The sequence below is a fragment of the Balaenoptera acutorostrata genome, chromosome 9 (genome assembly GCF_949987535.1).
Source record: "Balaenoptera acutorostrata chromosome 9, mBalAcu1.1, whole genome shotgun sequence".
In the NCBI taxonomy this organism is placed as follows: domain Eukaryota; kingdom Metazoa; phylum Chordata; class Mammalia; order Artiodactyla; family Balaenopteridae; genus Balaenoptera; species Balaenoptera acutorostrata.
The window spans coordinates 88,833,347-88,856,470 of NC_080072.1; the positions used below are offsets into that span (position 1 = coordinate 88,833,347).

General features: G+C 53.8%; 1 protein-coding gene and 1 long non-coding RNA gene across 9 annotated transcripts in view; one reads left to right on the forward strand and one right to left on the reverse strand.

Moving 5' to 3' along the window:
• Positions 1–23,124, reverse strand: part of BCO2 (beta-carotene oxygenase 2) — a 479,892-nt gene that overhangs the window by 210,196 nt on the left and 246,572 nt on the right. The window lies entirely within an intron of this gene.
• The window catches only part of LOC103009086 (uncharacterized), a 143,124-nt gene that overhangs the window by 26,435 nt on the left and 93,565 nt on the right, over positions 1–23,124 (forward strand). The window contains exon 5 of the long non-coding RNA XR_009009269.1: positions 7,522–9,828. This is a non-coding gene — a long non-coding RNA (uncharacterized LOC103009086). The remainder of the gene's footprint in view (positions 1–7,521; positions 9,829–23,124) is intronic.

The following is a 23,124-nucleotide window of genomic DNA, read 5'->3' on the forward strand; positions in this document are numbered from 1 at the left end:
ACGGTACACCTCCTCCCTGCCCCCTCTTACCTCCACTATGACAGAGTCCACCTCCTCGCTGCCCCCCTCTGACCCCCCGTAACAGGGTACACCTCCTCCCTTCCCCCTCTTACCTCCATTATTACAGGGTCCACCTCCTCCGTGCCCCTTCTTACCTCCACTATGACAGAGTCCACCTCCTCGCTGCCCCCCTCTGACCCCCTATAACAGGGTCCACCTCCTCCCTTCCCCCTCTTACTTCCACAATGACAGGGTCCACCTCCTCTTTGCCCCCCTCTGACCCCCTATAACAGGGTCCACCTCCTGCCTGCCCCCTCTTCCCTCCACTATGACACGGTACACCTCCTCCCTGCCCCCTCTTACCTCCACTATGACAGAGTCCACCTCCTCGCTGCCCCCCTCTGACCCCCCGTAACAGGGTACACCTCCTCCCTTCCCCCTCTTACCTCCATTATTACAGGGTCCACCTCCTCCGTGCCCCTTCTTACCTCCACTATGACAGGGTCCACCTCCTCCCTGCCACCCTCTTACCTCCACAATAACAGGGTCCACCTCCTCCCTGCCTCAGTCTTACCTCCACAATGACAGGGTCCACCTCCTCCCTGCCCCCTCTTACCTCCACAGTGACAGGGTCAACCTCCTCCGTGCCCCCTCTTATCTCCACAGTGAAAGGGTCCACCTACCCGTGCCCCCCTTACCTCCACAGTGACAGGGTCCACATACTCCGTGCCCCCTCTTTCCTCAACAGTGACAGGGTCCACCTCCTCCGTGCCCCCTCTTGGCTACACAGTGACAGGGTCCACCTCCTCTGTGCCCCCTCTTACCTCCACAGTGACAGGGTCCAAATCCTCCTTCCCCCCTCTTAACTCCACAGTGACAGGGTCCACCTCCTCCGTGCCCCCTCTTACCTCCACAGTGACAGGGTCCACCTCCTCCGTGCCCCATCTTACCTCCACAGTGACAGGGTCCAACTCCTCGGTGCCCCCTCTTACCTCCACAATGACAGGGTCCACCTCCTCGCTGCCCCCCTCTGACCCCCCCATAACCGGGTCCATCTCCCCCCTGCCCCCCTCTGACCCCCCCATAACCGGGTCCACCTCCTCCCTGCCCCCTCTTACCTACAAAATGACAGGGTCCACCTCCTCCATGCCCCCTCTTACCTCCACAGTGACAGAGTCCACCTCCTCCCTGCCCCCCTCTTACCTCCACAATGACAGGGTCCACCTACTCCGTGCCCCCTCTTACCTCCACAGTGTCAGGGTCCACCTCCTCCGTGCACCCTCTTACCTCCACAGTGACAGGGTCCACCTCCTCCCTGCCCTCTCTTACCTCCACAGTGATAGGGTCCACCTCCACCGTGCCGCCTCTTGCCTCCACAGTGACAGGGTCCACCTCCTCCATGCCCCCTCCTACCTCCACAGTGACAGGGTCCAACTCCTCGGTGCCCCCTCTTACCTCCACAGTGACAGGGTCCACCTCCTCCATGCCCCTTCATACCTCGACAATCACAGGGTCCACCTCCTCGCTGCCACCCTCTGTCCCCCCATAACAGGGTCCACCACCTCCCTTCCCTCTCTTACCTCCATTATGACAGGGTCCACCTCCTCCGTGCTCCCTATTACCTCCACAGTGACAGGGTCCACCTCCTCCGTGCCGCCTCTTACCTCCACTATAACAGGGTCCACCTTCTCCGTGCCCCTTTTTACCTCCACTATGACAGAATCCACGTCCTCGCTGCCCGCCTCTGACCCCCCATAACAGGGTCCACCTCCTCGCTGCCCCCCTCTGACCCCCATAACAGGGTCCACCTCCTCCCTTCCCCCTCTTACCTCCACAATGACAGGGTCCACCTCCTCGCTGCCCGCCTCTGATCCCCCATAACAGGGTCCACGCCCTCCCTGCCCCCCTCTGACTTCCCATAACAGAGTCTACCTCCTCCCTGCCCTCCGCTTACCTTCCATAACAGGGTCCACCTCCTCCCTTCCCTCTCTTACCTACATTATGACAGTGTCCACCTCCTCGCTGCCCCCCTCTGACCCCCCATACCAGGGTCCACCCCCTCCTTGTCCCCCTCTGACCCCCCATAATATGGTCTACCTCTTCCCTGCCCTTCTCTGAACTCCAATAACAGGGTCCACCTCCTCCCTTCCCCCTCTTACCTCCACAATGACAGGGTCCACCTCGTCCCTGCCCCATCTTACCTCCACAATCACAGTGTCCTCCTCCTCCATGCCCCCTCTTCCCTCCACAACGACTGTGTCCACCTTCTCCCTGCCCCCTCTTACCTACAAAATGACTGGGTTCACCTCCTCCATACCCCCTCTTACCTCCAGAATGAGAGGGTCCACCTCCTCCGTGCCCCCTCTTACCTCCACAGTGTCAGGGTCCACCTCCTCCGTGCACCCTCTTACCTCCACAGTGACAGGGTCCACCTCCTCCTTGCCCACTCTTACATCCACATTGACAGGGTCCACCTCCTCGCTGCCTCCCTTTGACCTCACATAACTGGGTCCACATCCTCCCTTCCCTCTCTTACCTCCATTATGAAAGGGTCCACCTACTCCGTGCCCCTTCTTATATCCACTATGACATAGTCCACCTCCTCGCTGCCGCACTCAAACCCCCCTTAATAGGGTACACATCCTCGCTGCCACTCTCTGACCCCCCAAAAGAGGGTCCACCCACTCTGTGCCCCCTCTTACCTCCACACTGACAGGGTCCACCTCCTCCGTGCCGCCTCTTACCTCCACTATAACAGGGTCCACCTTCTCCGTGCCCCTTTTTACCTGCACTATGACAGAATCCACCTCCTCGCTGCCCGCCTCTGACCCCCCATAACAGGGTCCACCTCCTCGCTGCCCCCCTCTGACCCCCCATAACAGGGTCCACCTCCTCCCTTCCCCCTCTTACCTCCACAATGACATGGTCCAACTCCTCGCTGCCCACCTCTGATCCCCCATAACAGGGTCCACGCCCTCCCTGCCCCCCTCTGACTTCCCATAACAGAGTCTACCTCCTCCCTGCCCTCCGCTTACCTTCCATAACAGGGTCCACCTCCTCCCTTCCCCCTCTTAACTCCATTATGACAGGGTCCACCTCCTCCGTGCCCCTTCTTACCTCCACTATGACAGAGTCCACCTCCTCGCTGCCCCCCTCTCACCCCCCGTAACAGGGTACACCTCCTCGCTGCCCCCCTCTCACTGCACATAACAGGGTCCATCTCCTCGCTGCCCCCCTCTGACCCCCCATAACAGGGTCCAATTCCTCCCTTCCCCCTCTTACCTCCACAATCACAGGGTCCACCTCCTCGCTGCCCCCTCTTACCTCTACAATGACAGGGTCCACCTCCTCTGTGTGCCCTCTTACCTCCACAATGACAGGGTCCACCTCCTCCCTGCCCCCCTCTGACCCCCCATGACAGAGTCCACCTCCTCTCTTCCCCCTCTTACCTCCACAATGACAGAGTCCACCTCCTCCGTGCCCCCTCTTACCTCCACAATGACAGGGTCCACCTCCTCCCTGCCCCCCTCTTACCTCCACAATGACAGGGTCCACCTCCTCCAAGCCCCCTCTTCCCTCCACAATCACTGGGTCCACCTCCTCCCTGCCCCCTCTTCCCTAAAAAATGACTGGGTCCACCTCCTCCCTGCCCCCTCTTACCTCCACAATGAAAGGGTCCACCTCCTCCTTGCCCCCTCTTACCTCCACAGTGTCAGGGTCCACCTCCTCCGTGCCCGGTCTTACCTCCATAGTGAAAGGGTCCACCTCCTCCGTGCCGCCTCTTACTTCCACAGTAACAGGGTCCATCGACTCCGTGCCCCCTCTTACCTCCACAATGACAGGGTCCACCTCCTCTTTGCCCCCCTCTGACCCCCTATAACAGGGTCCACCTCCTCCCTTCCCCCTCTTACTTCCACAATGACAGGGTCCACCTCCTCTTTGCCCCCCTCTGACCCCCTATAACAGTGTCCACCCCCTCCTTGCCCCCCTCTGACCCACCATAACCGGGTCTACCTCTTCCCTGCCCTTTTCTGAACTGCAATAACAGGGTCCACCTACTCCCTTCCCCCTCTTACCTCCATTATGACAGGGTCCACCTACGCCGTGCTCCTTCTAACCTCCACTATGACAGTGTCCACCTCCTCCCTGCCCCCCTATTACCTCCACAATGACTGGGTCCACCTCCTCCCTGCCCCTCTTACCTCCACAATGACTGGGTCCACCTCCTCCCTGCCCTCCTCTTACCTCCACAATGACTGGGTCCACCTCGTCCCTGCCCCATCTTACTTCCACAATCACAGTGTCCTCCTCCTCCATGCCCCCTCTTCCCTCCACGATGACTGGGTCCACCTCCTCCCTGCCCCCTCTTACCTACAAAATGACTGGGTTCACCTCCTCCATGCCCCCTCTTACCTCCACTATGACAGTGTCCACCTCCTCCCTGCCACCCTCTTACCTCCACAATGACTGGGTCCACCTCCTCCCTGCCCCCTCTTACCTACAAAATGACTGGGTTCACCTCCTCCATGCCCCCTCTTACCTCCACAATGACAGGGTCCACCTCCTCCGTGCCCCCTCTTACCTCCACAGTGACAGGGCCCACCTCCTCCGAGCCCCCTCTTACCTCCACAGAGACAGGGTCCACCTCCTCCGTAGCCCCTCTTACCTCCAGAGTGACAGGGTCCACCTCCTCCCTGCCCCCTCTTACCTCCACAGTGACAGGGTCCACCTCCTCCGTGCCCCTTCTTACCTCCACAGTGACAGGGTCCACCTCCTCCCTGCCCCCTCTTACCTCCACAGTGACAGGGTCCACCTCCTCCCTGCCCCCTCTTACCTCCACAGTGAGAGGGTCCACCTCCTCCGTGCCCCCTCTTACCTCCACAGTGACAGGGTCCACCTCCTCCGTGCCCCCTCTTACCTCCACAGTGACAGGGTCCACCTCCTACATGCCCCCTCTTACCTCTACAGTGACAGGGTCCACGTCCTCCCTGCCCCCTCTTACCTCCATTATGACGCGGTCAACCGCCTCTCTGCCCCCTGTTACCTCCATGATGACACGGTCCACCTCCTCCCTGCCCCCTCTTACCGCCAATATGACCAGGTAAGAGTATTAGCTAGAATTTTCCATCCCAGTGTGCCCAGATGGGAATCTCTCCCATCAGGTTTTGGAAACAGAGATCCAGAGACTTCCCCGCCCAAAATGGCTGGGACTTAAATTCATCGATAGTCTGGTGTTCTTAGGGACTCTTTTAATGTATCTGGTCCGTTTTGCCTGGGTGTCTTTAAAAATAACTCACCCCCTCCCAAAACATTTTCAACTTTGCCTCCCAAAAAATGTCAGAAACAGCAAGATCGATGCAAAGACCCATGAGGATATTGGAAAGAGATGCAAAGCGTCTTTTAAAGAGAGACGGGTCTTTGCAGATGCTCCTGGGAAAATTTGTCAATGCATTTGCAGGAAGTACGGTTCGGTTCATGTGTCCAGGTAGCATGAATGGACATATTCACCAAATGAAGGAAAAAGACTGCTTATCATCCCCGACTCCCAGCCGGGGACCAGGTACAGGTCAGCCAGCGGCGGAGTTAAGGTGTGAGATTCCACTGGCCCGGAGCGAGTCTGCAGGGTGATGGGCAGGGCTGTGCTGAGTGAGGCCTGATGTGGAGAGCACAGCTCACTGCCCCAGCCAGGGAGTGGACGGAGGGTGGCATCTTCCAGGGGGGAACTGGAAGGGTTTTTCCAAACGGGCTCATGGCTCATATTGTGAATGGAGGGTGTATACAAAATACTGCAAGAGGCGAACAAAAGTAAACTCTTCAGAAACATCCTTTTTAATGGCTGCATAGCATGCAATCCTGTAGCTGTATAATTTCCTTCCCAGTCCTAACCGTTGGCTATACCAGTTGTTCCCTAATTATCTTTTTGCTACTCAAATATAATTTTCTTGCTGTGCAAATCACTAAGCACCTAGAGCCAAACTGTGCCAGGCACGGGTCTCATACTTATATGAATTACCTAACATTCACAACAACCCAAAAGGCAGGTACTGTTATTTGCATCTTCCTGTGTAGTTTTCTCCTTACTTAGTATCATTTTGTCCAGTGGAGTTACTGGGCCAAAAGATAGAATCACACGTCACGGTCGTTAAGTACCAGCAAATTTCATCTTCCCATAAGTCATGCGTGAGAGCCCCACTATTCTCAGATCTTCAGCAGCATCTGGTATTGCCACTGAAAAATTTTTAAAACAAATAAATTTACTTCTTTGATAAAATGCCATATCATAGTTTAGTAATTTGCATTTCCTTGATTATCTGTATTTGCAGTTCAAGAAAATGGGTGTTAAGAGTTTGACATGGGGAAATGGCTAAAATAATGACTGGTGACAAAACCAGAATAAAAATGGGGATCAAGTAAGGGTATAATAACTAAATATGATGCATAGAAGAGACTAGAAGGAAATGCATCCAAATGTCAGTAGTGGTTGCCTTCGGCAATGGAAATCTCTCCCTTTTTCTTTGTCTCCCTCTCACATACACATTTGTTAAATGTGTCTGCATTATTTCTGTATTCATAAAATATTTTACAAATTGTTTGGAAAAAAAATATGTTAAGCCAAAACCTCAAACAAGATTATAAAATGAGAAAAACCAAGGAACGAGACTACTTCACTATGGGAAAAACTGCAGTATTGTGAGACAAGCAAGCTGTTTCCTTTTCAAGGCAGGGACTGGGGGAGGGTCAGAGGAGTCTGGAGCCCCAGGCCGAGTGAGTAGACGGGGATGAGGGTTGAATCGTGCCCACGTAGTAAGCGTTTGTGGCCTGAATCACTGCATCCGGGCCTGTCTGAGCAACACGACAGGTGTGAGAGTGTCACCGCCAGACGTGTCCAAATTCCCTGCCCCGAGGCTGCAAAGTGGTTTCATGCACCACGTTCACGAAGCCCGGGCGGGACGGGGAGGGGGTCAGCGTCTGCCACATCAGATGCCCAGCGCCTGGGGACAGGCCCAGCTGTTACTGTATTGGGCAGGGGTCCATTTTCTTGACTGAAAAAGAGAAAACTGTTGAAGTCTGGGGTATATTTAGAACTCACAGACAGACGTGTTCACGGGTAGGGGTGTGTACTCCTTTGGGGGAGAAAGCTTTCAGCAGCGTTCTCCAGCTGGTTAGTATTGACCTCTGGCCCAGGGATGCTGTAGCCAGGAGTTGGTCTTTTTAAAAAACGATGATTTATTGTTTTCTATTGAAGTAGAGTTGATTTACAATGTTATGTTAGTTTCAGGTATACAGCAAAGTGATTCGGTTATACATATATTCTTTTTCAGATTCTTCTCCCTTATAAGTTATTACAAGATAGGGAATATAATTTCTCCCTGTGCTGTACAGTAGGTCCTTGTGGCAGGAGTTATTCTTAGGAGGGGTTGTTCCTCGTTGAAGAAAGATCCCAGAGAAACAGCGTCAGTAAGATGTTCTCTGGGAAACGGTGTCCTTACGTTCATCCCCTCTCATCCTCTTTTCCTGCAGAAATTTGAGGATGCCATCACCTATTGGCTAAACAGAGGTCGGAATGGGCACGACTGCTACGATTACCACCAGCGCCACCACGATGAGGATGCTGCGATCGGTCCCTGGAGCCCCTAGGGCTTCAGGCACGGAGCCAGCATCAACTATGACGACTACTGACCGTCGCTCAGGCGGGCTCGGGGCCGCAGGCTCCGCACGATGCCCGGGCTGTGTCTGCTGCGCCTGTTCTCGGTTCATCCTTCCTACCCGCTTTCTGTGGCCACAAAGGAAGAGTTAAAGCAAAGAACGTAAATGCCTTCCGAGGTTTCATGCAAGTACCTAACAGTGCATTTCATTTAAAAATAGAAATAAAAACATTTTGTTAACACATCTCAGAGTTCACTTGGATGAAACTTGAGCTGGCGAGAGTTTTCCTTCCCTGCATGTTTCTGAGGTTGAAGCAACTTCTCAGAGGCACCTCCCCTCTGCTATCTGAAGTGTTACCTCTCCAAGAGTTCCCACCACCCCAGACCATGGGACCGAGCAGGGGTCTTCAATGTATTCGAATTCAGTCCACACTAAATGCCAAATTAAGAATAAAAAAGCAAGAAAATTTAGCTGGAAATTAATTTAAGGTCACAGAACACGGTTTGGGGGATGAAGCATCCACATGGGTTTGCAAATTTGCTGTTCCACATCCCGAGCCAGAGGTGGACCTGTTTAATATTGTCAGGCAGGAAAAAAAGGGTAATAGAAAAAACACGGAAGTTTGGTTGATTCCACAGCCTCACTTGTCTTAAAAAAATTAAACCTTGTCTAATGAGTTCAAGAAAGATTTACGAGTATACATTGCATCATGTTTAAACAATCTGAGTGAATGAAAGAGAAAAGTGTCCTGGGGGTGGGTAGAGGGAGGGGAGGAAAGTGGGGAGGTGACACCTGCAGAGGGGAGGGGCCCTCAGAATGGCTCTTGAACTCGTGTGGGTCACAGACCCTCTGACAGCCTGATGGAAGCTTTCTCAGAAAAATGATAGGTGATTTTGCATATAGTCTCTGAAACACATCCTCATTCACAAGCTGCAGATGATAAACCCCTGGGTTTGGTGGGAAGTTCCTACCAGCATCAGGAGACCAGTGTTTGTGGACAATCCTTTGGAATCCTTACAACTTTTAAAACTTTGTGGTAAAATGTACACAACATAAAATCCATCATTTTAAGCAGTTTTAGATGTATAGTTCAGTGGCATTAAGTACATTCACCTTGTTGTACAACCGTCCCACCGTCTACGTCCAGAATCATTTCATCTTCCCCAAACTGAAACTCTGTCTCCATTAAACACTCACTCCCCATCCCCTCCCCCAGCCCCTGGTACGCACCATCCACTTCCTGTCTCGGTGAATTTGACTCCTCTGGGGATCTCATATGAGTGGAATCAGACACACAGTATTTGTCCTTTGGTGACTGGCTTATGTCACTGAGCATAATGTCCTCAAGGTTCATCCATGTTATAGCAGGTGTCAGAAGTTCCTCCCTTTTTAAGGCTGAATAATATTCTATTTTGTGTGTAGCCCACGTTTTGTTTATCCATCATCCATCAGCGGACACTGGGTTGCCTCCACCTCCTGGCTGTTGTGAGTAATGCTGTGGACACGGGTCTGTAAACATCTCTTCATGTCCCCACGTTCAGTTCTTTGGGGGATATACCCAGAAGTGGAATTATTAGATCATATGGTAACTCTGTTTAATTTTTCGGGGAATCACCACACATGTTTTCCACATCAGTTGTACTACTCTACATTTTGATATAACGTAGAGTTGTAATAGGGAAGAACATTTTGTATTCTCTTACAAGTTAATTTAAGCCGATAAGCTTAAATTCCACACAATGGCCCATCTCGGACCCTTGCCTCCGAGAGATGAAGGTAAATGAGCATTCAGCTCAAACACCTGTGTGTTTAGCTCCCAAGAAACCTCCTGAGCAGGCCCACCTGTGAATGACTGCAGGAGGGAGAAATGAACACCTCCCCTCCGGAGGCTGACGGGAACCAGGAAGTGCTTGGCTTTAGTCCCGCCCCTTGTAGTATAAAAGGAGCCCGACTGCTGCCGCAGGCAAGACGGCTCCTGGGGGCACGAGCCCACCGTCTTCTGGGTTTGGGGGCTCTCCGAAGGAAGTCGTTATTCTTTGCCCAGCAACTCGTCTCCTGATTATTGGCCTGTCCTGTGGCGAGCAGTGAGAGCTTGGGTAACAGGGTTCCATGAAAACTTTCGTTTCTTTTTCTTCACTCCTCTGGGGCAGCCGCAAACCCCAGTGCAGCGTTGAGGGGGAGGTGGGGTGGGCGTGATGGAAAGGACGTCTTCACTCTATTCCTCACCTTAAATGTTGCCGTGCTTCTCCATAAAGTATGTTTGCTGGGTGTTCTTGGTCGACGTCTTTTGTCAAGTTAAGGAAATTACTATTCTTTGAAAAATATGCTAAGAAAAACTTTAAATGTCATATATGGATGCTGAATTCTAGTTTCTTTGTCTGTTGAGATAACATATCCTTTTAAATCTGTTAATTAACAACAGTTCTAGTAATACATTTTCATATTAATCAGTCTCATTCCTGGAATAAAAACTAACTTGATCATGATTTTTTTTTTCAGTGTTGGATCTGGTTGGATGATATTTGTTGAGAATTTTTGCATCCGTGTCCATGAGGAAGATTGGGCTGTAGTTTTCTTTCCCGTTCCGTTTTTGTCAGTTTGGTTGTCCGGCTTATGCTGGTTTCTTAAAATGAATTGTTTATTATTTCTTCACGTAAGAATGGAATTATCTGTTTCCTGAATGTTTGGGAGCATTCTGATAAAGCCATTTGCATGTGGTGTTTTCTTCATGGTAAAAATTTTGACCATTGCATGCATTTCTTTTACAGGTAAAGGATTATTCTGGCTTCGTTTCTCTCCTTGAATCTGTTTTGCTAAATTCTATCTTTCTCAGTAGTCATCAATTATATGAAAATTTGAAGGGTGTTGAGAGTTGGTCTCAGGATCTTATCTTTTTTTCTCAGTAACGTCTGTGGTTATGGTGTTTTTCACTCCATTTCATTTGTGCCTTTAAACAAAATGAATCTTGTCTTTTCAAACATGTAGTTTTTGCCTTGTTGATGTGCTTCTCTATTTCACAAATTTCTGTTCTCTTAATTTCCTTCCTTCTGCACCTGTGGGTCTTTGATTTCTGTTAGATCTTAGCTCAATTTTGAGCCTTATTTTTTTCAAAGGCCAATTCTTGCTATTCTAAGTTTCCTTTCAAGAATTGCATCCCATGAGTTTGATGTGAAAAGTGAGATGATGAATTTGTCTAATTTCAATGATAATTTCTCCTTTGACCCTCGAGCCGATTACAAGTGTTATGAAATTTCCAAGTGAATGAATTTTTCTAATGATCTTATTGGCTTTGTTTTCTAACTTAATTGCATTGCGGTTTTTAAAAAATGTAGTCTGATCATAATTCTTTGAAGTATACCAAGGTCAGCTTTACATCTGAGCGTGTGCCAAACCAGCACGTGTTCATGTGTGCCTGAAAGGAATGTGTCTTTTCCAGACATCAGATGCAGTCAAGTGCATTAGCTCAAGCCCGATGGTGACACTGTTCACATCTTCTATTTTCTTACTAATTTTCTTGGTTCATTTGATCTACCGATTACTGATAAGTGTGTTAAAATCTACTATGACAATGGATTGGACAAGTTTTTCCTCTAATTCTGTCAGTCTGGCTTCGCATGAGGCTATACACAAATTCCCATGGGACACACATCTAGAATCGATACATTTTCCCAGTGAATGGAATCCCTTATTGTTCTGCAGCAAATTTCCTTATTTCTAATGATGCTTTTTGCCTGAATTCTCCTTTGCTATTAATATGACTATAGTTTGCCTCCTGCTGGTTACTAATTGCCTGGTCTGTCTTTTCCATAGTTGGGCCTTTTATCTTTCTGCGTGCTTTAGGTGTGTTTTTTGCAAAGAGTACATAGCTGAAATTTGTTTTGTTTTTAAAATAGGGTATAACTCTTAAGGTCTGAACAGGAGAATTTAGTCCACTTACGTGTATTGAGATTTATGATTTGGTTTCTTTTTTTTTTGAGATTTTTTTTTTGATGTGGACCATTTTTAAAGTGTTTATGGAATTTGCTACAATATTGCTTATGTTTTATGTTTTGGTTTTTTGGCCATGCCAAAAGATCCCATGCGGGATCTTAGTTTCCTGGCCAGGGATTGAACCTGCACCCACTGCATTGGAAGGCAAAGTCTCAACCACTGGACCTCCAGGGAAGTGCTTTGTGATTTGGTTTTATCTCTAACATCACATTTTGAATTTTGACTTGCCCCATTTTACGTGTTCCTCTCCCCCTTTTCCTCTTCTCTTGCCTTCATTTGGACTGTTTGTTTTCCTTCACTTATTCTTTTCCCTTCACTTCTTTTGAAGGTTACACTGGGTCTGTTCTATTAGTGTTTGCCCATTTAATCCATATTTAACAAGTTACCAGTAATCAATAGCCATAGTCTTGTCCTGGACAATACAAGGACCCCAAAATACTTTATTCTGCAACCTCCCCTCCCAATTTATAACCTACAGTAACTTGGCATTTTAAATCGAGTCTGCTTTATTTCCCCATAAGTTACCGTTGTTTCATTTATAGTTGCTGGTTTGATTAGGTGTCACAAAGCCGCTTGGTTCACTATTTCTCCTTCAGAGTCAGGCCACACATCTGAGCTCATTTTCCTTTGGCTTTAACTCCATCCTCCAGAATCCATTTAGTGAGGGTCCTTTGATGGTAAACGCCCAAGTTTCACACTTTCCCTTGTTTTACTCGCTATAGAATTCTTGCTTGAGTTAATCAGCACTTTGAAGATACTATCATATAGCCTTGTGGTTTCCACTGTTGATGTGAAGGCTTTCATTATAACCTGTCTTTCCTGTGGGGAGGGGACACCGTCCTCTCCAGCTGTCTTTTATAACAGACCCACCTTTGTTACTTATATCTGTGTCTATATATTTATACTGCTTGGGGTTTTTTGGGCTTCTTAATCTGAGGGTTGGTGTCTTTCAACAACTTTGGAAAATTCTATTTCTTTGAATGTTCCTTCTTCCCCAGCCTATTATTTCTTGAACTTTATTCAGGTGTATAAATGTCACTATTTTCCCTTTTTCAAATGTGCTTAGTTCTGTCTTGTTATCTGTTCAGATTTTCAAGTTTCCCTTTCATTTCCTTAAAGGTATTAAACTTTATTTCCACCATCTGAAGTCGTTGCGGCTCTATTTCTAGCTGCCACCCGTTGCTTCTCACTCATGGTGTCTCGCCTCCTTGATGTCATGTAATTTCTAACCATGATGTACTCATTTTCCTTGGAGCTGTTTTTTGTTTTTTTTAAATTTATTTATTTATTTTTATTTTTGGCTGTGTTGGGTGTTCGTTGCTGCACGCAATGTTAAGCCTGAGTTAAGTTGGATTCTTCCAGCCAGCACTTGGATTTCTTGTTGCTAGTGGCCTAAAGTTCAGGGGCCAGGGCTGGGGGGTGGGCGTCTACCAAACAGGGATCCCTCGTGGTCCCTGTTCTCCTGGTGCCCTCTCCCCACCCACCCATCCACTCCCACCCATAGCATCCTAAGTGCCCTTGGCACTGTGATGGGTTAATTTGTCACTTCCCCTCATCAAGGTGGAGCCTTTTGGGGGCTCAGTCTGATAGGGGGCATCTGACCCGGGCTTTGTCTCCTATTCTGATGCCAGGCAGCCTTCGGAGAAGCACAGGCTCTACAGGATTCTGCAGAATCCTCCAGGCAAAGTCTGCTTTCGCTTCATTTTGGGATTCTGCAGATTCCTTGCTTTCGTATCATCTAAGGGATGCATTTTAAACAGATTTTTAAAACTCACATTCAGCAGCCCATCTACTCCCACTGGAGCATTGAGGACTCAGGTTATCTCTCTAATCTGCCCCCGCTCCTAGAGGCTCCCATTTGATCATTGACTGAAAATCATGCAGTCTTTACCATTTTTGTGTGTCTAGGAAATCTCTTCTAAGAATAATGCTTTTTAATACAGAAAATACACAAGATTACAAATGAAAGCAGCTATATTGAAAAAGATATCAACACTTCATTTTTTATTTATTTAAGGCATCCAAGGCATCTTCGTTGGGAAAATTATCAATCACACAGGTGATGGTGTGACAGACGTTTCTCCAGCTGGACGGTGAACCCAGGATGCGGATCACCACAGTCTGTGCCATGAAGTCCTCAGCGCCGCACACAGAGCCTGTGGGACCAGCCGCTCTAGAGAGTGTGCGGGGTGGAGCCTGACGTCGCCCGGAAAGAAACAGGTGACGTACTCTCACGTTTCCATGTGAGGACAATGGACACAGGGGTAGAAAGTCACCTCCTGGACACAACGTGAGTTAGGAACAAAAGGGGAACTATAGCTCAGATTAGGCGGTCCTTCCCACACCCCTTAATCGGCCACCCTCCCCAGGACGATCACCACCTTCTTAGCTTATCCGTGGCCCCTGACCCCCACAAGACAGGGTCTACCTCCTCCCGGCCCTCCTCTGACCTCCCATAACAGGGTCCACCTCCTCCCTTCCCCCTCTTACCTCCATTATTACAGGGTCCACCTCCTCCTTACCCCTTCTTACCTCCACTATGACACACTCCACCTCCTCGCTGCCCCCCTCTGACCCCCCATAACAGGGTCCACCTCCTCGCAGCCCCCCTCGGAACCCCCATACCAGGGTCCACCTCCTCTCTTACCTCCACAGTGAGAGGATCCACTTACTCCCTGCCCCCTCTTACCTCCACAGTTACAGTATCCACCTCCTCCCTGCCCTCCTCTTACCTCCACAATGACAGGGTCCACCTCTTACAAGCCCCCTCTTCCCTCCACAATGACTGGGTCCACCTCCTCCCTGCCCCCTGTTACCTACAAACTGACTGGGTCCACCTCCTCCCTGCCCCCTCTTACCTCCACAATGACAGGGTTCACCACCTGCGTGCACCCTCTTACCTCCACAATGACAGGGTCCACCTCCTCAGTGCCCCCTCTTACCTGCACAGTGACAGGGTTCACCTCCTCTTTGCCCCCCTCTGACCCCCCATAACAGGGTCCACCCCCTCCCTGCCCCCCTCTGACCCCCCATAACAGGGTCTACCTCCTCCCGGCCCCCCTCTGACCTCGCATAACAGGGTCCACCTCCTCCCTTCCCCCTCTTACTTCCACAATGACAGGGTCCACCTCCTCGCTGCACCCCTCTGACCCCCCATAACAGGGTCTACATCCTTCCTGCCCCCCTCTGACCTACCATAACAGGGTCCACCTCATCCCTTCCCTCTCTTACCTCCATTATGACAGGGTCCACCTTCTCCGTGCCCCTTCTTACCTCCACTATGACATACTCCACCTCCTCGCTGCCCCCCTCTATCCCCCCTGAACAGGGTCCACCTAATCCGTGCCCCCTCTTACCTCCACAGTGACAGGGTCCACCTCCTCCGTGCCACCTCTTACCCCCACTATAACAGGGTCCACCTCCTCCGTGCCCCTACTTACCTCCACTATGACAGAGTACACCTCCTCGCTGCCATCTTCTGACCCCCCCGTAACAGGATACACCTCCTCGCTGCCCCCCTCTTACCCCCCATAGCAGGGTCCACCCCCTCCCTGCCCCCCTCTAACCCTCCATAACAGGGTCCAACTCCTCCCTGTCCCCCTTTGACCTCCCATAACTGGGTCCACATCCTCCCTTCCCTCTCTTACCTCCATTATGAAAGGGTCCACCTACTCCGTGCCCCTCCTTACATCCACTATGACATAGTCCACCTCCTCGCTGCCCCACTCAAACCCCCCTTAATAGGGTACACATCCTCGCTGCCACTCTCTGACCCCCCATAAGAGGGTCCACCCACTCCGTGCCCCCTCTTACCTCCACACTGACAGGGTCCACCTCCTCCGTGCCGCCTCTTACCTCCACTATAAAAGGGTCCACCTTCTCCGTGCCCTTTTCTACCTGCACTATGACAGAATCCACCTCCTCGCTGCCCCCCTCTGACCCCCCTTAACAGGGTCCACCTCCTCGCTGCCCCCCACTGACCCCCCATAACAGGGTCCACCTCCTCCCTTCGCCCTCTTACCTCCACAATGACAGTGTCCACCTCCTCGCTGCCCCCCTCAAACCCCCCGTGACAGGGTCCACCGCCTCGCTGTCCCCCTCTGACCCCCAGTATCAGGTTCCACCTCCTCGCTGCCCCGCTGTGTCCCCCATAACAGGGTCCACCACCTCCCTTCCCCCTCTAACCTCCACAATGACAGTGTCCACCTCCTCGCTGCCCCCCTCAAACCCCCCGTAACAGGGTCCACTGCCTCGCTGCCCCCTCTGACCCCCAGTATCAGGTTCCACCTCCTCGCTGCCCCGCTGTGACCCCCCATAACAGGGTCCACCACCTCCCTTCCCCCTCTTACCTCCACAATCACAGGGTCCACCTTCTCTCTGCCACCTCTTACCTGTACAATGACAGGGTCCACCTCCTCTTTGCCCCCCTCTGACCCCCCATAACAGGGTCCACCTGCTCACTGCCCCCCTCTGATCCCCCATAACAGAGTCCACCTCCTCCCTTCCCTCTCTTACCTCCATAATGACACGGTCCACCTGCTCGCGGCCCCCCTCTGACCCCTCATAAAAAGGTCCACCTCCTCCCTGCCCTCCTCTGACCCCTATAACAGGATCTACCTCCTCCCTGCCCCCCTCTGACCCACGATAATAGGGTCCACCTCCTCGCTGCCCCCCTCTGACCCCCCATAACAGGGTCCACCTCCTCCCTTCCCCCTCTTACCTCCACAATGACAGGGTCCACCTCCTCGCTGTCCCCCTCTGACCCCCCATAACACGGTCTACCTCCTCCCTGCCCTCCTCTGACCCCCCATAACAGGGTCCACCTCCTCCCTTCCCCCTCTTATCTCCATTATGACACGGTCCACCTCCTCCGTGCCCCTTCTTACCGCCACAATGACAGGGTCCACCTCCTCGCTGCCACCCACTGACCCCCCCGTAACAGGGTATACCTCCTCGCTGCCCCCCTCTGACCCCCCATAACAGGGTCCACCTCCTCGCTGCCCCCCTCTGACCCCCCATAACAGGGTCCACCTCCTCCCTGCCCCCTCTTACATCCACAGTGACAGTATCCACCTCCTACGTGCCCCCTCTTACCTCCACAGTGACAGGGCCCACCTCCTACATGCCCCCTCTTACCCCCGCAGTGACAGGGTCCACCTCCTCCGTTCCCCCTGTTACCTCCACAGTGACAGGGTCCACCTCCCCCGTGCCCCCTGTTACCTCCACAATGACAGAGTCCACCTCCTCCGTGCCCCTTCATACCTCCACAATGATAGGGTCCACCTCCTCTTTGCCCCCATCTGACCTCCGATAACAGGTCCACCTCCTCCCTTCCCCCTCTTACTTCCACAGTGACAAGGTCCACCTCCTCGCTCCCCACCTCTAACCCCCCATAATAGGGTGTACCTACTCCCTGCCCCCCTCTGACCTCCCATAACTGGGTCCACCTCCTCCCTTCCCTCCCTTACCTCCATTATGACAGGGTCCACCTCCTCTGTGCCCCTTCTTACCTCCACTATGACAGAGTCCACCTCCTCGCTGCCCCCCTCTAACCCCCCTTAACAGGGTACACCTCCTCGCTGCCCCGCTCTGACCCCCCATAACAGGATCCACCTCCTTCTTTCCCCCTCTTCCCTCCACAATCACAGGGTCCACCTCCTCGCTGCCCCCTCTTACCTCTACAATGAAAGGGTCCACCTCCTCCGTGCCCCCTCTTACTTCCACAATGACAGGGTCCACCTCCTCTTTGCCCCCCTATGACCCCCCATAAGAGGGTCCACCCCCTCGCTGCCCCCCTCTGACCCCCCATAACAGGGTCCACCTCCTCCCTTCCCCCTCTTACCTCCACAATGATAAGGTCCACCTCCTCGATGCCCCCCTCTGAACCCCCATAACAGGGTCCACATCCTCCCTTCCCCTTCTTACCCCCATTATGACAGGGTCCACCCCCTCCGTGCCCCTTCTTCCATCCACTATGACAGGGTCCACCTCCTCGCTGCCCCCGTGTGACCCCCCGTAACAGGGTACACCCCCTCGCTGCCCCCCTCTGACCCCCCATAACAGGGTCCACCTCCTCGCTGCCCCCCTCTGACCCCCCATAACAGGGTCCACCTCCTCCCTTCCCCCTCTTACCTCCACAATCACAGGGTCCACCTCCTCGCTGCCCCCTCTTACCTCTACAATGACAGGTTCCACCTCCTCCATGCCCCCTCTTACCTCCACTATGACAGAGTCCACCTCCTCGCTGCCCCCTTCTGACCCCCCATAACAGGGTCCACCTCCTCGCTGCCCCCCTCTGACCCCCGATAACAGGGTCCACCTCCTCCCTTCCCCCTCTTACCTCCACAAGCACAGGGTCCACCTCCTCCGTGCCCCCTCTTACCTCCACAGTGACAGGGTCCACCTCCTCCCTGCCCCCGTCTTACCTCCACAATGACAGGGTCCACCTCCTCCAAGCCCCCTCTTCCCTCCACAGTCACTGGGTCCACCTCCTCCCTGCCCCCTCTTACCTACAAAATGACTGGGTCCACCTCCTCCCTGCCCCCTCTTACCTCCACAATGAAAGGGTCCACCTCCTCCTTGCCCCCTCTTACCTCCACAGTGTCAGGGTCCACCTCCTCCGTGCCCGGTCTTACCTCCATAGTGAAAGGGTCCACCTCCTCCGTGCCGCCTCTTACTTCCACAGTTACAGGGTCCATCGACTCCGTGCCCCCTCTTACCTCCACAATGACAGGGTCCACCTCCTCTTTGCCCCCCTCTGACCCCCTATAACAGGGTCCACCTCCTCCCTTCCCCCTCTTACTTCCACAATGACAGGGTCCACCTCCTCTTTGCCCCCCTCTGACCCCCTATAACAGGGTCCACGTCCTGCCTGCCCCCTCTTCCCTCCACTATGACACGGTACACCTCCTCCCTGCCCCCTCTTACCTCCACTATGACAGAGTCCACCTCCTCGCTGCCCCCCTCTGACCCCCCGTAACAGGGTACACCTCCTCCCTTCCCCCTCTTACCTCCATTATTACAGGGTCCACCTCCTCCGTGCCCCTTCTTACCTCCACTATGACAGAGTCCACCTCCTCGCTGCCCCCCTCTGACCCCCTATAACAGGGTCCACCTCCTCCCTTCCCCCTCTTACTTCCACAATGACAGGGTCCACCTCCTCTTTGCCCCCCTCTGACCCCCTATAACAGGGTCCACCTCCTCCCTGCCCCCTCTTCCCTCCACTATGACACGGTACACCTCCTCCCTGCCCCCTCTTACCTCCACTATGACAGAGTCCACCTCCTCGCTGCCCCCCTCTGACCCCCCGTAACAGGGTACACCTCCTCCCTTCCCCCTCTTACCTCCATTATTGCAGGGTCCACCTCCTCCGTGCCCCTTCTTACCTCCACTATGACAGGGTCCACCTCCTCCCTGCCACCCTCTTACCTCCACAATAACAGGGTCCACCTCCTCCCTGCCTCAGTCTTACCTCCACAATGACAGGGTCCACCTCCTCCCTGCCCCCTCTTACCTCCACAGTGACAGGGTCAACCTCCTCCGTGCCCCCTCTTATCTCCACAGTGAAAGGGTCCACCTACCCGTGCCCCCCTTACCTCCACAGTGACAGGGTCCACATACTCCGTGCCCCCTCTTTCCTCAACAGTGACAGGGTCCACCTCCTCCGTGCCCCCTCTTGGCTACACAGTGACAGGGTCCACCTCCTCCGTGCCCCCTCTTACCTCCACAGTGACAGGGTCCAAATCCTCCTTCCCCCCTCTTAACTCCACAGTGACAGGGTCCACCTCCTCCGTGCCCCCTCTTACCTCCACAGTGACAGGGTCCACCTCCTCCGTGCCCCATCTTACCTCCACAGTGACAGGGTCCAACTCCTCGGTGCCCCCTCTTACCTCCACAATGACAGGGTCCACCTCCTCGCTGCCCCCCTCTGACCCCCCCATAACCGGGTCCATCTCCCCCCTGCCCCCCTCTGACCCCCCCATAACCGGGTCCACCTCCTCCCTGCCCCCTCTTACCTACAAAATGACAGGGTCCACCTCCTCCATGCCCCCTCTTACCTCCACAGTGACAGAGTCCACCTCCTCCCTGCCCCCCTCTTACCTCCACAATGACAGGGTCCACCTACTCCGTGCCCCCTCTTACCTCCACAGTGTCAGGGTCCACCTCCTCCGTGCACCCTCTTACCTCCACAGTGACAGGGTCCACCTCCTCCCTGCCCTCTCTTACCTCCACAGTGATAGGGTCCACCTCCACCGTGCCGCCTCTTGCCTCCACAGTGACAGGGTCCACCTCCTCCATGCCCCCTCCTACCTCCACAGTGACAGGGTCCAACTCCTCGGTGCCCCCTCTTACCTCCACAGTGACAGGGTCCACCTCCTCCATGCCCCTTCATACCTCGACAATCACAGGGTCCACCTCCTCGCTGCCACCCTCTGTCCCCCCATAACAGGGTCCACCACCTCCCTTCCCTCTCTTACCTCCATTATGACAGGGTCCACCTCCTCCGTGCTCCCTATTACCTCCACAGTGACAGGGTCCACCTCCTCCGTGCCGCCTCTTACCTCCACTATAACAGGGTCCACCTTCTCCGTGCCCCTTTTTACCTCCACTATGACAGAATCCACGTCCTCGCTGCCCGCCTCTGACCCCCCATAACAGGGTCCACCTCCTCGCTGCCCCCCTCTGACCCCCATAACAGGGTCCACCTCCTCCCTTCCCCCTCTTACCTCCACAATGACAGGGTCCACCTCCTCGCTGCCCGCCTCTGATCCCCCATAACAGGGTCCACGCCCTCCCTGCCCCCCTCTGACTTCCCATAACAGAGTCTACCTCCTCCCTGCCCTCCGCTTACCTTCCATAACAGGGTCCACCTCCTCCCTTCCCTCTCTTACCTACATTATGACAGTGTCCACCTCCTCGCTGCCCCCCTCTGACCCCCCATACCAGGGTCCACCCCCTCCTTGTCCCCCTCTGACCCCCCATAATATGGTCTACCTCTTCCCTGCCCTTCTCTGAACTCCAATAACAGGGTCCACCTCCTCCCTTCCCCCTCTTACCTCCACAATGACAGGGTCCACCTCGTCCCTGCCCCATCTTACCTCCACAATCACAGTGTCCTCCTCCTCCATGCCCCCTCTTCCCTCCACAACGACTGTGTCCACCTTCTCCCTGCCCCCTCTTACCTACAAAATGACTGGGTTCACCTCCTCCATACCCCCTCTTACCTCCAGAATGAGAGGGTCCACCTCCTCCGTGCCCCCTCTTACCTCCACAGTGTCAGGGTCCACCTCCTCCGTGCACCCTCTTACCTCCACAGTGACAGGGTCCACCTCCTCCTTGCCCACTCTTACATCCACATTGACAGGGTCCACCTCCTCGCTGCCTCCCTTTGACCTCACATAACTGGGTCCACATCCTCCCTTCCCTCTCTTACCTCCATTATGAAAGGGTCCACCTACTCCGTGCCCCTTCTTATATCCACTATGACATAGTCCACCTCCTCGCTGCCGCACTCAAACCCCCCTTAATAGGGTACACATCCTCGCTGCCACTCTCTGACCCCCCAAAAGAGGGTCCACCCACTCTGTGCCCCCTCTTACCTCCACACTGACAGGGTCCACCTCCTCCGTGCCGCCTCTTACCTCCACTATAACAGGGTCCACCTTCTCCGTGCCCCTTTTTACCTGCACTATGACAGAATCCACCTCCTCGCTGCCCGCCTCTGACCCCCCATAACAGGGTCCACCTCCTCGCTGCCCCCCTCTGACCCCCCATAACAGGGTCCACCTCCTCCCTTCCCCCTCTTACCTCCACAATGACATGGTCCAACTCCTCGCTGCCCACCTCTGATCCCCCATAACAGGGTCCACGCCCTCCCTGCCCCCCTCTGACTTCCCATAACAGAGTCTACCTCCTCCCTGCCCTCCGCTTACCTTCCATAACAGGGTCCACCTCCTCCCTTCCCCCTCTTAACTCCATTATGACAGGGTCCACCTCCTCCGTGCCCCTTCTTACCTCCACTATGACAGAGTCCACCTCCTCGCTGCCCCCCTCTCACCCCCCGTAACAGGGTACACCTCCTCGCTGCCCCCCTCTCACTGCACATAACAGGGTCCATCTCCTCGCTGCCCCCCTCTGACCCCCCATAACAGGGTCCAATTCCTCCCTTCCCCCTCTTACCTCCACAATCACAGGGTCCACCTCCTCGCTGCCCCCTCTTACCTCTACAATGACAGGGTCCACCTCCTCTGTGTGCCCTCTTACCTCCACAATGACAGGGTCCACCTCCTCCCTGCCCCCCTCTGACCCCCCATGACAGAGTCCACCTCCTCTCTTCCCCCTCTTACCTCCACAATGACAGAGTCCACCTCCTCCGTGCCCCCTCTTACCTCCACAATGACAGGGTCCACCTCCTCCCTGCCCCCCTCTTACCTCCACAATGACAGGGTCCACCTCCTCCAAGCCCCCTCTTCCCTCCACAATCACTGGGTCCACCTCCTCCCTGCCCCCTCTTCCCTAAAAAATGACTGGGTCCACCTCCTCCCTGCCCCCTCTTACCTCCACAATGAAAGGGTCCACCTCCTCCTTGCCCCCTCTTACCTCCACAGTGTCAGGGTCCACCTCCTCCGTGCCCGGTCTTACCTCCATAGTGAAAGGGTCCACCTCCTCCGTGCCGCCTCTTACTTCCACAGTAACAGGGTCCATCGACTCCGTGCCCCCTCTTACCTCCACAATGACAGGGTCCACCTCCTCTTTGCCCCCCTCTGACCCCCTATAACAGGGTCCACCTCCTCCCTTCCCCCTCTTACTTCCACAATGACAGGGTCCACCTCCTCTTTGCCCCCCTCTGACCCCCTATAACAGTGTCCACCCCCTCCTTGCCCCCCTCTGACCCACCATAACCGGGTCTACCTCTTCCCTGCCCTTTTCTGAACTGCAATAACAGGGTCCACCTACTCCCTTCCCCCTCTTACCTCCATTATGACAGGGTCCACCTACGCCGTGCTCCTTCTAACCTCCACTATGACAGTGTCCACCTCCTCCCTGCCCCCCTATTACCTCCACAATGACTGGGTCCACCTCCTCCCTGCCCCTCTTACCTCCACAATGACTGGGTCCACCTCCTCCCTGCCCTCCTCTTACCTCCACAATGACTGGGTCCACCTCGTCCCTGCCCCATCTTACTTCCACAATCACAGTGTCCTCCTCCTCCATGCCCCCTCTTCCCTCCACGATGACTGGGTCCACCTCCTCCCTGCCCCCTCTTACCTACAAAATGACTGGGTTCACCTCCTCCATGCCCCCTCTTACCTCCACTATGACAGTGTCCACCTCCTCCTTGCCACCCTCTTACCTCCACAATGACTGGGTCCACCTCCTCCCTGCCCCCTCTTACCTACAAAATGACTGGGTTCACCTCCTCCATGCCCCCTCTTACCTCCACAATGACAGGGTCCACCTCCTCCGTGCCCCCTCTTACCTCCACAG